This window comes from Pinus tabuliformis, chromosome 1_2 (genome assembly GCF_031772625.1).
Source record: "Pinus tabuliformis cultivar Carrire ecotype Pingquan chromosome 1_2, CPIR1, whole genome shotgun sequence".
NCBI lineage: Eukaryota > Viridiplantae > Streptophyta > Pinopsida > Pinales > Pinaceae > Pinus > Pinus tabuliformis.
Genome location: NC_142298.1, coordinates 1,022,389,821 through 1,022,403,980, shown reverse-complemented (window position 1 = coordinate 1,022,403,980; position 14,160 = coordinate 1,022,389,821).

Genomic DNA, 14,160 nt, shown 5'->3' with positions numbered 1-14,160 from the left:
TGAGTGTTCTACTTCCGAAGTTGCTTCCTACTGAGGAGTAACTTGCGACATACCTGCAAATCTGACTGGGGCATGGGGTTTGGAGGCATTATAACAATTCATAATATTTTCCTCCTCCAGTTTGGAAAAGGTCCCACCCGGTTAGTTGAAATGTATCTTTGCATAATGTTTCTTGCAAACACTTATAGGATCGTACAAATGATATTCCATAAGACCAAAATCAAATTTCCCTAACTCTTTTCCCTCGGTCTCTGCAACCTTCAGATTCTTGATCTCATACAACCCAATCTGCAAAGGAAGGGTGGGCCAAGGTTGTTGATTTGGGGTAGCATCGGATGTGTTCTAGCCATGAAACTTGGGAGAGGTTGGGGCACATGAGATCTCCAATACCCAGAAAGGGTTTGGAGATATTAAAATAATTAAAATAATTAATATTTTTAATGGAGTCCCTAAGTCTAAACTTAGGGAAAATAAAATATTAATGTGTATTAATATGAATCTATGTTAGAGTGGTCCAAAAGACATGGATCAAGTCATATGTAATTTTAGCTGTTGATTATGGATTTAATCTCGGTCGTTGAGATGTCAACAGGAAAAGTATAAGAGGAGGCTTGAGAGTCACTTGGAGAAGACACCAGATGATCAGTCATTCTATTCTCTAAAGCGGGGTTTGCTAAGAGAGATAGAATCAGTGATCGGGAGAGCAGCTGAGGGGCATTGAGTACATAGAAATAGAGAAGGTAGAGTTTGTGCTGGGAGAGTAGCATAGCAGCCAAGGATTGTGACACAGAGCCAGCAAGGGCTCACGCAGGGCCACACAGAGGCATCCAAGTGCTGCGCAAAGCACCAATGGGGCCAACACAGCTGATGCAGTGGCTCCCGGAGCTGACCTAGGGCCTCCTGGGGCTGAAACAGACTAAGAAAGGTTGATGCAGGGTCAACATGAGACAAAGAGGGGCTAACGTAGTCCAAATTGGGCAAACACTGGGGTTGTAGAGAAATTTTGTGTTGAGGAGCTGCCAGAAAGATTTTTCGGGGTTTTAGCAAGGAGATTTCTCTCAAACTGTGAGGTATAGCTGCTAAGGAAATTCTCTATTGGGTAGGCAAGTTTCAGCACCCAGATTGTACTCTGATATTGCTTAATAAGAAAACCCTCCAATAGCTACACCAGTTTTCCCGCATTGGGTTTTTCTGGGGACATTGGTCCAAAAATAATGGTGTCATGTGGTGTGTTTGTTCTTGTTTCTTTTAGTTGTTGATCTATAATATGTTGAGCATGCACTGGTGTTTATTTTTAGTATTTACTTTGTAAATAACTTGTTAAAGAAAAATAACAAGTAGGTAGGAATAAATTAGAAAAAGTGCATGAAGGGTTTCTAAACTAAGTAAACTTAGAAACTTCAACATGGTATCAGAGTGTGATTACAGATCACAGGAGGACTAATAGACATCAGCTGAGCGGAGTAATAGTAGCAGAAAATAGTTGCCCCGAGGTGACAGAAGCTGTTTCTAGCAGTGCAGAGGCCAAGAAGTGTGACGCAGAGCCAACCAGAGCCACGCAGAAGAAACCGGGAGCTGTGTAGAGCCTCAGAGAGGCTAGCATTGTTGATGCAAAGGGCCAAAGGACTGACGCAGGGCATCCCAGGGCTGACGCAGAGCCAGCGTGAGGCAGAAAGGGGCTGACGCAGTTCACAGAGAGGCAGTTGTTGGAGTCTAGAAGGCTGCAAAAATATTGCAGAGTGGAGCTGGTGAGGTACTGTAGTCAGAAAAGTACCTGACAGAGCAAAGCCAGAGGAGTTGTTACCAAGGGTTTCTAGCCGAGGAACCTGGATCAGCAGTGCAGTTGCACAAGACAATCAGAGTAAGGGGCATCTCGGCAAGCGACATAAGGATTTCCAGGAGGAAAATCAGGACTCAGAGGGATTCCAGAACAGAACTTCCAGATGGGAAGTAGAGAATCAAAGGAGTCGAACAGAGAACTTCCAGGAGGGAAGTAGAGGAGCGTCATGGCACTACACAGGGTAAGAGACCAGGATAGACTAGACGAAGCATCGAACTTCGTAGTCTGGAAGTCCAGAATCTTATCAGTGCTTGATAGGAATCGTGTCAAGAACTTCGCCTTGAAGGTTATAACTATCCCAGTCGACTCCAATGATAACGCCAAGTATGAAGAGGCAATGGCGAGGACCAAGTGCATTATCCTTGACGGGATCAAGGATCATGTGGTACCACATATAGCCGAGAAGGAAACGATAGTTGAGATGTGGGAGGCTCTCAAGAACATGTACCAGCATACTTGTGTGCAGAGAAGAATGCTGCTCGAGAACCAGATGAGGTCGTATCAAATGAAGAAGGGTCAATCAATTGACACCTTTCTCGAAGGACTAAATAAGATCCAAGACCAGTTGACTGCTATAGGAGCGACACCGGATCAGGAGCTTATGGTGAGGACAACCCTAAATGTTGTCTCAAAAGATTGGAAAGTGTTTGTCCAGAGTATCCTGGGCAGAGGGACTCTCCTACCTTGGGATGAGATGTGGGCAGCTCTTTGCCAGGAAGAGATCAGATGGCAGTCGAAGACAGGTAGCAGCAGCAAACGGATCAAAGTTCAGTAGGAGGAGGAGGATGTGGCCCTTGCATATCAGGGAAAGCACGAGAAGCAGAAGAATAAATATCTCTCCAAGATTGAGTGCTTCCACTATGGGGAGATGGGTCATTATGTGACCCAATGTCCAAGGAAGAAGAGTAAGGGAGAGTCTTCCGAGACTAATTCATCGCCAGCACTAGCAGAGAAGGAAGTTTTGATAGACGATGATTGTGCCATGAGTGCACATGCACCACTTGAGCGGAAGTGGGGAGACATCGAGCTGTAGTCAGATGGACTATAGGCGATGAGGGGTAGGATCCTTAAGGTACCCAGCCTCTTGGATTAGACCATGCTACGGGAGCCCCGACGAGGAGTAGCAGGATTGGCTGAGTGGGTAGAGATGGATGCGGATGGAGTGGCAGAGAGAGCTACAGTGCAAGAGTCCCAAGACAACGCAGAGCTAGAAGGTTGCAACAGTGAGAGAGACACAGGAGTGTTGTACCAGTGCAGGAAGGCACAATGAGGTGTGCAATGGTGCGAGATGCAAGGAGTTGTTGTAGCAGCACAGAGGTCAGAGAGGGAGTACTTGTCAGCGACAAAGGGAGCTTCAACATCAGAGGGTCTTTCTAGCCCAACAGGGAGGTCAGTTGGGAGATCAGTTACTTACTTCTCATTAACTGAGTTGCAGTGCAGCAGTGGGTAGCACGATGCAACATGATGAGAGGAGGTGTAGTGCAGATGCAATGTTGAGAGAAAGGACCAGCAGCAACACAGATGTAGAGTGAGTTGCAGTGTAGATGCAGTGCTAGGAGGAAGGACCAACATCAACATGAATGCTGAGGGAGCTGTCGTACAGATCCAGCAGTGGCAATGGCAGAACCATGGGCAGTAGTACAAAAGGCAACAGTGCATAAGATGGTGGGCAGGAAGGCCTAGCATCAACACAGGTACTGATGCCGGATGATCAGAGTAATACTTAGTGAGGAGTATTGCTAGAGCACAGTCCTCACTAAGAGGGAGTGTTGATTTGGGGTAGCATCAGATGTGCTCTAGCCACAAAATTTGGTGGAGAGGTTGGGGCACATGAGATATCCAATACCCAAAAAGGGTTTGGGCAGATTTTAAACAGATCAAGAGATATTAAAATAATTAATATTTTTAATGGAGTCCCTAAGTCTAAACTCAGGGAAAATAAAATATTAATGTGTATTAATATGAATCTGTGTTAGAGTGGTCCAAAAGACATGGATCAAGCTAGATCTAATCTCAGATGTTGATTAGGGACTTAATCTCGGTCGTTGAGATGTCAGAAAGAAAAGTATAAGAGGAGGCTTGAGGGTCACTTGGAGAAAACACTAAGTGATCAATCATTCTATTCTCTAGAGCAGGGTTTGCTAAGAGAGATAGAATCAGTGATCGGGAGAGAAATTGAGGGGCATTGAGTACAGAAAAACAAAGAAGGTAGAGTTTGTGCCAAGAGAGTAGTGCAATAGCCAAGTAGTGTGATGTAGAGTCAACAAGGGCTCACGCAGAGGAAGCCAAGTGCTGCACAGAGCACCAGAGGGGCCAACAAAGTTGACGCAAAGGTTCCTAGAGCTGACGCAGGGCCTCCTGGGGCTGACACAGGCCATGAAAGGATGACACAGGGTCAGCATGAGACAGAGAGGGGCTGACGTAGTCTAGATTAGGTAGACATTGGGGTTGCAGAGCAGTTTTGTGCTGAGGAGCTACCGGAAGGATTTTCTGGGGTTTCAACCAAGATATTTCTCTCAAACTGTGAGGTATAGCTGCTAAGGAAATTCTCTGTTGGGTAGGCCAATTTCGGCACCTAGATTGTACTCTGATATTTCTTAATAAGAAAACCCTCAGATAGCTGCACCAGTTTTCCCGCATTGGGTTTTTCCGGGGACATTGATCCAAAAATAATGGTGTCATGTGGTGTGTTTGTTCTTTTTTCTTTTAGTTGTTGATTTGTAATATGTTGAGCATGCACTGGTGTTTAATTTCAGTATTTACTTTGTCAATAACTTGTTAAAGAAAAATAACAAGTAGGTAGGAATAAATCAGAAAAAGTGCATGAAGGGTTTCTAAACTAAGTAAACTTAGAAACTTCAACAAAGGTGCTTTTTTCTTCCTTTGCAAGATTTTTGATAGACTTGTGGAAAGATGATAAGCTACCTCCTGCATGACCAATTTTTTGGTGGCATACCTTGGCAATAAATTTGAATACTTATGACCACCAAACACCCTAAAGTAAGTGCCATCCGATGAGGCAAACTAGTCAAAAGTTCTGCTACCACTTCCATTGCCTCTTGGGACATGCAAGGTGGATCTTCCTCAAAGATCATCTTGTATAGTGGTATGAGGAAGTGATCAGTCAGCTTCTCCATAACTCCCTTGTAGTTGCACTCAGAAAGAAATTTGTAGTAAATTTGGACAGTAGGTTCCTTCGGTGACCAAGTCCAATTCATGTCAAGAAAAATGTTTTGAACACATATTGCATCTAGCAAATATGCAGACATGTAGAATCTAGCATGCCTACCCTTGGGAGGGTTCTTGGAATTGGTTACATGGATCTTCAACAGTTGAGCCAACAAGTTTGACCAATTAAATGCTTTCCCATCATTCACCACCTGATGTAGTAGGAATACCCAACCTTCAAGAAAGATCTCCATACTATTTTGACCATAGATTTGACAACATAGAACAATCAAGTACTATAATTCTTTTTTGAGATATTTGGTCTTGTCAGTGTTGTTGGGTGTCTATCGAAATTTGGATGGCTCTTTCACCCAACCTTCGATGACATCTTTAGTTATCATTTAGCTGGTGACTGCATTGTTAGAGTCCTATAGTGATAGGATTCATAATTTTGAATTGGCTGAGAGTAACTCTTGTAATATTGTACATACCTTTGCTTTCTGCAAATGTTTTCCATATTAAAATTAAAAATGTAAAGAGGGTATGTCCTAAAAGAAATATCAAAGGACAAGAAAAATAAGAAAAGGTAAAAAATAAACAAAATTGAAAAATATATATATGAACCCCAAAATAAAAACAAACCATGAAAGTGTGCAAGTCCAAGTGCCACTACTCTTTACTTTACTATCTTAAATAATGATTGTGTGTAGCTTGTCATACATGTTGAAACCCATGGTAGTCAAACTGCTTAATCTTGACTATTTCATGTATGAATTTTATGTTTATAGTTAGAGAATAAAATCTGACCAAACATCGTAATCTTGGCAGATCATTAGATAGGTAGAGAAAATAAAAGGAGCTCATCAGTTTAATTTGAGCCCTTGGAAGATATAAGGTTAGAAGTAGATAGTTTGTTTTATAAAAGAAAAGGAAACAAAAGGGTTTGCTAGCTTAAGTGCACCCACCAAAATGAAGAAAAAATGTTAGGGTAAGTAATGGGTAAGTAGAAGAAAGGTTGTTGAATTAAAAAATTGATTGGACAAAAACACATTTATCATGCTTAATCATATGTTTCAATATGCATGAGCAATTAAGAAAGCAAAAACAGAGGTTTACAAGTTGATTTAATTGACTTCCCTCTCATTCATTTCATCCATATACTTACTAATTTCCCTATCCACAAGTATGTTCTAGTACTAAAAATCCTTCAAGTCATAAAGGCTCAAAGCATTTCTCTAACTTTTGATGGGACCGGACCCTCAACTTAATGACTTATGGACATCAAGTGTTAGAATTCCCTTCATAAAAGTCATTTCCCTTCATTACCCTAATAAAACCCATTTTTCTAAGGTTCAATTCCATTTGCCTATGAAAAGTAAAAAACCCCATGTTAAATTCCATTTCACTCAAAATACCCACAAAAATATTTTATCCTAAGTATAAGTGTATGTAAAGGAAAAGCACAAATATTACATTATACTTAGTATTATTTTCATTCTACTCATTTTAGTTCATATTAATTTCTAACTTAATAATATAGTTCCTAATATACCCTTTTTCCTCGTATATAAATAAATCCTCGTATATATTACCCCTACCCTTAGTTTAACTATAAACTATATTTTTACCCTATCCCCTCGACAAAACCCTCTGAACTCATCAATTCTCTGTAAAGTTAAGATAATCCCTCCATTAACCCCATTCGATCATTTAATCTCGTGTTTAACTCCAAAATAATCACAAACCACCATTAATTAAAGCCCCGAGCCCCCCCAAAACATTTTCCCATTTCATCCGTGCTAATCTATCACCCAACTATCGTACGATCATCAGCACCTGAATCTAACGAATCACGGCCATATTAGGTTCACCCGATATCCAACATTTACCCGCCCGATAAAGTGGGATGGCCCAGGCCCCCATCTGCTACGTGTCAAGCGTTAAGGTATATCGGGTGACCTCGCCAAAAAACAACCTCCTCGATAAAGCAATGTGATGGCTTGGGGAACCACCTCGGCGCCCAATCCGAAAAACTGCCCACTATTCATTCGTAATTTGCTCGCCAAAAAACGACCGTTGTTCAATAAAAAGGCCGAGAAACCCTATTTGGCCCTTTTTGATTAATTTATTTGTAAACCTCTGCAAGCCATTGTGACATCTTCAAACCCCGAAATTACCAGTTGACCTCAATTTCACTCCTGAAGAAGTTGCAGAGACCCCAATCAAGCTCTCAGTCTGTACCAGAGCCCTTTCAACCTTCTGCAGTTGCCGAGAACAACAATTTGAAGTTATTTCACCCAAATTCCAGGTATTTGAAGAGAAATTACCAGACACCCTTTCAATTTGAAAATGTCCAGTCTTTAAAGTGTTTTAATTGAGTAAATTAATTGAAATTACTTTAAAATTAAGAGTGTGTCTGACTTAAATACCCAAAACCCTTTTGAAATCTTCCAAATTACCTTCAAACCTCTAATATAAATCTGCAAAAGTCAAATTCAAATCCACAAGAACTAAATTATGGCTGCCCTCGTCACCATGGATGTCAGACCAGTGTCAACCCCCCATTTGGACCTTGACCACCTTCCCCTGGTAGACAGGGATTTTCAAATCAAAGACATCGTTGCCTATACACTCTTGCTCAAAATTCATTGTTGGAGTAAGGACAAATATTTAAACCATACTGATGACATTGGCCTCTAGGAGTCCAATTTGCCCAAATATCAGTTTCCACAAGTACATGTTTTTCCTGAGATTGTGCCCTCGTGCCATGCTTGTTACATTCCCACTGAGAGAGCTATAATGTCCCTAGAACAAAAGGTCTTGTTCACTATTACAGCTGAGTCAATCAATGAAATGTTGCAAGTCCAACCTGATTTACTATAGAAATATGCAATAAAAAGGTTAGTGTGCAGTAAAAGTAAAACAACATGGTAAAAGGATGTTGACAAATCAACATAGTCAAAGTGTATTAGATGAAGGGCTAAAGTAAATGAAGCATCCAGCATGAAAGATCAAACAACAAAGCAGATTAAAGGGCAAAAGATCAAAGCCAGTAGAACCAAAATAAAAGGGACAGCATGAAACAGTTCAATAGCTGTCTCTATCTTCTTGCATGAAGATATTTCTTTTTTCCTATATTAGTTCTGAATACAGTTCCAGATATTTTGTAACTTCATTTGTATAAATACTTCAAAATTTGAAGTATGTAGGTGTGGATTCTATTAGACATTTCTATATACTTTTTTATTAAAAGACCCAAAAGGTTATTATATCATTTGGTGAGTCAGCAAGATGGATTCATAAATAAAGATCAGATATTTCCAAGGATTCATGTGTTGAGCGAATTTTAGACAAGTATTTTCATGTGTTATTGTTATTTTTATCAAAATTATTCATATTATTTAATGTGTTTCTCAATCTAAATTTTATAACTAGAATAATACTTCAGAACTTGTTTAATTACACTTTGTCTTAACAGTTATACATTTAAATGTTTTATGTTGATATCTAAATTAAATAATTCTTAATTTCTCTTTGGTTTAGATTGATTTCTTGAATATCCAGGTTAAAGGATTCTTAATTGCCCTTTGATCTTGATTATCCCTTCATTCCTCATTCATTATCCGAGTGGGAGAACCTTTAACTTCTCTCTCACCCCGAGTGAAACCCTTTCATCCCTCTGTCTCAAGGATCTGAAAAACACTTTGCTATCTTGCCCTTGGAACATTCCCTTAGTGAGTTAATCCAGTTTTGATTCCTTATTGTTTCACTCCATAGCCCAATGGTCTAAAAGACATCATTTTATCCATCTGTCTAAGCAGATCCCACCACCCAACATCAAACACAAATTAAAAACCCCTTGACCAAACATAACTAGCCTAAAAACCATCTTAGCTAAAACAACGTTAAATTTTAAAGAGAGAGCCCTCTCTGAGCATCAGGAAGGCTAGGTCCTGATCTCCAAAAGCGGATTGTGTTTACCTTTGGTTTTTCTTTCTTTTTACTTCAAAAGAATTATCGGAGTGATAACATTTCTGCAACCATACTAGGGACTTTGATCCTTAGTCTCATAAAACTTTAAGGAAACTTTAAATTAAATCTTGAGCCCCTTAAGGTCATTATCCGAAGTAAATTTTCAAAAAAAATCATAAAAACAGTTTAAAAAACTTAAAATTCTGGTCCCTAAGAAGTTTCACTATACTAGGGCCAACCTAGATCCAAACCCTACAACTATAGTGGATGACCCAGAGAGAATTTTAAGACAACTTAAAACAACAGAAACTCAAGCCAGAAGTAGCAGGTTAGTTAGATCCAATTCACTCCCTGAGGAGTTGTCAACTTTAGAGGACATCCCTTTCGATTTGTCATTTGACCTCTCATTATTTAGAAGTAAATCTAAGAATGCAATCCACGAAACAGTCTTAGATCCTAGGTTTGTTCAACTCATTGAATCAAAAAGGGTTATTCATTCAGATTTAGATAAATTAGTTGTTGATACTTTTGAAAAATTAGAAGCTTGGGCCTCTAAATTGATAAGTAATATAGGTGATTCTTACATTCAACAATCTACTGAACTAGCTACCCTTACTACAACTGCCCTTGGAGTTTCTCCACAAACTTCACTCGCTGTAAATCCACCTTTCTTTAACACAACTTCATCAGTTGTATCTACCACAATCCAATCACCTAAACCACTTATTAATCAATCATATTCATTTTCATCTAGTTCACCTCCCTCAGTTTCAAGCCCTTCTTCAACCACCACAACTTTACACCCCAGTCAAACCAGAATTATAGCAATGGCAAACTGATATGCTCCTCCTGTTTTACTTGCCCAACTCCATCCCATGCCTGTAGATTATCAGAGTAAGATCTTCCTGTTTGATGCTACTGGTCATTACACTGCCCAACAACATGTAAACAAGATGTCTGACTTTTTTGAATTGCATGAAATAGATGAAGCATATGTCCAAATGAGATTGTTTGCCCAAAATTTAACTGGGGATGTCAAGAAATGGTTCAAAGCCTTTCCTACCAACCATACTACAGACTTAGTAAATTTTCAAAGGTTATTCATTGATATATGGGAGAGAAAGAAAACCCATTGCAAATACTTTTTGAATATGAAAATATTAGGAGAGCTCCCAATGAGTCAGTTCAGGACTATTGCACTAGGTTTAATAATATCTATAATGCAATTCTAGCCAACATTAAGCCTCCACCTGACCTAGCATTAATTAAGTTCCCTGATGGTTTTGATGCTAACATGTCATACTAGCTAAGGGAAAGAAACCCTGAAACACTTGAACAAATGCAGAGCAATGTTGTCAGTGTAGAGGCCAATCTGTTAGCTAAGAAAGCACGAATGAGGAATGAAAAGAAAGTTGTATTTAAAGAAGAAGCTTCAACTTCAGATGGAAAAGTAGATGTTTTAGCTAAAAGTTTAGAAATAATCATGGATAGGTTAGAGAACATGGAGAGGAAAAATCAATGGGAGAATCAACAACAACAACCCCCAATAAGAAACCCAAATTTTAGGAAGAACCCTAATACTGCAAAAAATGCTACACCAGACCAACAGATTAGGCCCCCCTTCCAAGAAAATTATGTTGAGGATTCATAGAACCAAGAAGCAGAGGATGATACCCAGATTAACTTACTGGAAACCACAGAAGAAGACACTATTTTTCTTACTCAAGAAGAACAAGAGTTATATATGCTTCAACAGTTGCAGTTAGAATCTGGTGAAATTTTTATTTTAAACAGGGATATGAGTGAGCTATATATGAGTTACATAAACAATATAGTTTGAGAAGTAAGAAGAATAACAAGACTCCCATTAAAGGATCCATCCAAACCCAGAATAAGATAATAAAAGAAGCTCTAGTTAACAAAGTGTTGCAAATTCTCCCTAGGGGAACAACTGAAACTTCAACCCCTAGGATTGTAGATATAACCTCCATTAAAACCCAAACAGAGACAATTACTAAAAACAATCAAAATAAAAGAAATCAAGCCAAGACAGTAGAAACACAAACTGAAATGCCTACCACTGAGAAAAAGAATAAAGATACTCAAACTGCATACATTAAGGAAGATCTGAATCAATCAAACAAACGTCATCTCCCTTTCAACATTAGAAATGAAATATCTAAATTAAAGATATCAGTTCCTTTGACTGAATTGGTAAAGAATCAATCTTATAAGTCACAGGTAACTAAGACTTTGAACATAGGAAAGGGAGAAGATTATGTTAATTTGAATGATGACTAGCCTAAATTATTATTTGGCCCTGAGGCCAATGGAATTCATTAGCAAGGTAGAGTTCCTCCTTTTTACATCAACCTGAACATTCATGATAAAATTTTGCATAACGCTATGTTGGACTCGGGAGCATCCCATAATCTAATGTCAAAGGCAATAATGGAAAGACTGAACCTAGACATTACTAGGCCTTATAAGGATTTATTTTCTTTTGACTCCAGCCAGGTTAAATGCCTTGGTCTAATCAAAGACTTATGTGTGACTCTTGTCTAGTGCCTTGCAAAGAGCATTCTAATGGACATTGTAGTTGCAGACATCCCACCAAAATATGGAATGCTACTATCATGCTCATGGGGAGCAAAACTGCAGGGATCTTTGTAGTTGGATATGTCTTATGCCACCATATCTATTTTTGGCCACCAAGAAAATTATATAGGGAGACCTTGATGAAGTACATGGTTAGTAGTCAAGAAAAGCCACAAAAATTTCCCATATACTCCATGCATTCATATATGGACTCCTTTATCTTATATAATGCAGAAAGTGATAAAAAGGGAATCATAGCCAAAGACATTAAGTATAGAACAACTGATAGTGAAAACATATTCCATGAGTCACTTTGGAATTTAGACTTTGATGGGTATGTCAATAAGTTAGGGGCAGGTGCAGGAGTGTGAATCCATAATATGGAAAATAACGATGTTGAAGGACACGCTTTTATATTGAACTTCAAATGTAACAATAACATGGCTGAATATGAAGCGTTGATTATAGGGTTACAATCGGTTAGGAAATTGGGAGCCAAAAGAGTTTCCATCATGGGAGACTCAGAGCTTATTGTCAAACAGATCAGTAGTGAATATTCTGTCAACAACACTAGGCTTGGTAAATATAGGGATACTGTTTTAGACTTGATCAAGGATCTCCTGGGATCAAACTTCGCTGCCATTCCTAGAAAACAAAACATGCAAGCCCACGGTTTGGCTACCTTTGCTAGTACTTGTAAATTATTATTTCAACCAAATCACCAGTACACTGTAGAAGTTAGACATAGGCCTTTTATACCAGACAACCTTAAGTATTGGCAGATTTTCTCCCAGGACTCTCAGATCTACGATTTCATGAACAATGAAGGTGAATTTCAAAATTGTAAGATATATACTGACTGTACAATAGGCAGTAATGTAGAAAGAAATTTAGATCAAAATGTTTTTGATATAACTAAACGAACTAAATTTACTATAGTAGAAATAGATAGTTTAGAAAATTTAGAGATAGATAAAATAATGGCTGATGATCATGAGATTCTTCATTTGAAAAAAAAAAAATTCCTAAAGGATTAGTACCTTTAGAAGATTTGTTTGACTCTAGGAAACCCAAGATGGAATCTCTGAGAGTTGACATAGAAGAGGTTAATATAGGAACTAAAGATAATCCAAAACTCATTAAGATATCTAAATCCTTACCCCCAAAGGAAAAGGTCAAATATATCACTCTGTTTAAGGAGTTCTAGGATGTATTTGCCTGGATTTATGAAGACTTAAAATCTTATGACACCAGCATAATCCAACACAAAATACCTCTAAAAGAAGATCATAAACCTTTCAAACAGAAACTTAGGAGGATAAACCCAATCCTTATGCCATCCATAGAGAAAGAGGTTAAAAGAATGTTTGATGCCCAAATAATAGTGCCCATTAGATACTCAGACTAGATTTCAAACTTAGTTACAACTAGGAAAAAGACAGGTGAAATTAGACTTTGTGTAGATTTTAGAAACTTAAACAAGGTCTCTTTAAAAGACAACTACCCCTTACCAAAAATGGACCATATATTGCAAAGGGTAGTGGGCTTGTCTAGGATTTCACTATTAGATGGATTCTCTAGGTATAACCAGATATTAGTCCAACCTAAGGACCAAGCCAAAACTGCATTTACTACTCCTTGGGGTACCTTCATGTATTTGAAGATGCCCTTTGGATTGATGAATGCAAGTGCCACATTTCAAAGAGCTATGGATATAGCTTTTTCCAAGGAAATCCATGATTTCTTAGTAGTATACCAGGATGACATCACAATCTTCTCTAAATCCGACAATGAACACTTAGACCACCTCAGAAGAGTATTTATCAAATGCAGGAAATTTGGGATTTCTTTAAATCCTAAAAGGACACTTTTCGGTCTAGAAGAGGGAAAGTTGTTAGGATGCATCATATCTAAAGATGGGATTAGGATAGACCCTGCTAGAATAGAAGACATTTTGACCATTTCCCATCCCTGAAATATTAAAGAGCTGAAATCATTTCTAGGAAAGATTAATTTTCTTAGGAGATTCATCTCTAATCTAGCAAAATTAATTAGGGAATTAAATAACATGATAAGAAAGGACTCAACAATTAAATGGACCTTGGAGGCCAAACAATCCTTTCAAGCTATTAAGGAAGCTTTAACCAAAACTCCAGTCTTGATTAGTCCCGACTTTAGCAAAGATTTTATTATTTTTTCTTTTGCTTCAGAACACACCATTGCAACAGTCTCGCTGCAAAAGAACAATCAAGGGTATGAACAACCAATAGCATTCTTTAGTAAATCCTTGAGAGATGCCACACTCAAATACAATATCATGGAAAAACAGGCTTTAGCTTTGGTTAAAGCTATCAAAGACTTCAGAGTATATATTTTGTACTCTCACATTATTGCTTATGTTTCAAACTCTGTAGTTAGGGACATTTTGACTTAGAATGGGCCTGAGGGAAAAAGAGGCAAATGGATTGCCACAATATTGGAATATGATAGAGAGATAAATCCCACCAAGCTCATCAAAGGCCAATTTTTAGCCAAAGTCATGGCTGAATCGAACTGTCAGACCCTTGATATCAACTTCATTA